General features: G+C 47.9%; 1 pseudogene; it reads right to left on the bottom strand.

The window, feature by feature from the left end:
* Positions 1 to 950: 950 nt before the first annotated feature.
* LOC142766334 (U2 spliceosomal RNA) lies at positions 951 to 1121 on the bottom strand (annotated as a pseudogene).
* Positions 1122 to 1541: the final 420 nt, after the last annotated feature.

Here is a 1541-nt window from a genome sequence, read left to right as displayed (position 1 = left end):
ATGAGCTGGTATGAGATGGTGTTCAGAAATGAAGTGTTTGATCAACAAGGCGATGCCCGCCGTGGTGGTCTGATGGCCGTAAGGTACTCGGCTGCTGACCCGCAGGTGGTGGGATCGAATCCCGGCCGCGGCGGCTGCATTTCCCTGTGCTCAGATTAGGGTGCAGGTGAAAGAACCCCAGGTGGTCGAAATTTTCCCATAATCATATGGTGGTTTTGGGACGTCAAACCCCAAAGGTCAGTGGACATAGGAAAAGCACATCGGGGCTTTGCCGCTCCACCGTACAGCAGGTGTGTGCGGAGTGGGTCCTGTGGCGTTCTTTGCGATTTTAATTTGTGATGGGGAATAGTGTAGATGCGTAGACGTGGCGAGAGCACGCGTCTTCAGGTTCAGACGCCGCGTGAAGATGTGAAATAAAAATGCCTTCGCTTGCCACTGCAACTGTAAACAGAAACACCAACCAAACCCCATTTTCTAGAGGCTTTTTTTATTTTTCGTTGCGAAACGGGTGAATTCGAAAAGCGGAAATAGCTTGGCACATACATACACACTTCTACACACATACATACATACACATCGCACATGCATACACATCGTATACACACTTCTAGCTTTCCTCCGAAACAGTAATGATAATTTCCTCAATAGTTTTATTAATATGAGTAGGAACGTTAAAAAAAATAAGAAACTTGAGTATGTACGTGTGAACATAACAAAATAAAAGAGACCCTCCATATATGAAATACACACGGAAACATTTATTTTCCCAGAGCAATCGTAAGTGTAAACACAGCTAGCGCACTCCCTGCACGCGAATACCGCGTCAGCCGGGGCGGCGTGCCGCCACCGTCTCGGACACTCGACGCACCCAAGCCGTTTACCCCGGTATCATGGGTAAATCCGAACACTCCTTCTATCATTGAATTTATTGTCGAACTCACCCCGCAGGGGGTGAGTGGGCCGATCCCGGAGGTAGTGCAATACCGGGCCAACCCGTGGCGGAGGTGAAGCAAGCTTCAAGCACTCCGCCGCATCACAAAAATAAGTTTAATATCTTGGATCCAAATAGGATCCGTATCAGATATTAAGCTGATAAGAACAGAGGTTTTCAAAAATGCTAGGAACATTTCTGACCGAAAAGGAAAAACTTGTTCTCATTTTTTGTTCCTTCAACCAGAAAGGAAGAAGGTGGTATATCGTGAACTGTGTATAGAGAAGGTGAAAATAGGAAATAGCAGGGGAGAAAAAGTGAAAGGGGCGTGTGTCGTGTAGTATCACCTCTTATTTTTGCGATGTCTTTGGGAGGGTGACTTTGTCAGCACGTGGCCCAGCGAGTGACAGTCACTTTATGGCCACGTGTGCGCAGTACACTTCCCGAGAAGCTGCAATGGTCTCGCTCACTGCAAGCTTCTTAAGTAACCGGAGATATCTCCGGCTGCAGAGTTTTTTGAAAACTCTGTCATTTGCCGGGTCCCAGGAGCCAAGCATGCCGACGACGACTGCTTCGATCGTGACTCTCTGGTAGCGGCGGAGCAAGAAGT

The sequence above is a fragment of the Rhipicephalus microplus genome, chromosome 6, assembly GCF_043290135.1.
Source record: "Rhipicephalus microplus isolate Deutch F79 chromosome 6, USDA_Rmic, whole genome shotgun sequence".
NCBI classification, from domain to species: domain Eukaryota; kingdom Metazoa; phylum Arthropoda; class Arachnida; order Ixodida; family Ixodidae; genus Rhipicephalus; species Rhipicephalus microplus.
The sequence above is the reverse complement of the archived record's forward strand: the minus strand, read 5'-3'. Positions and strand labels throughout refer to the sequence as shown.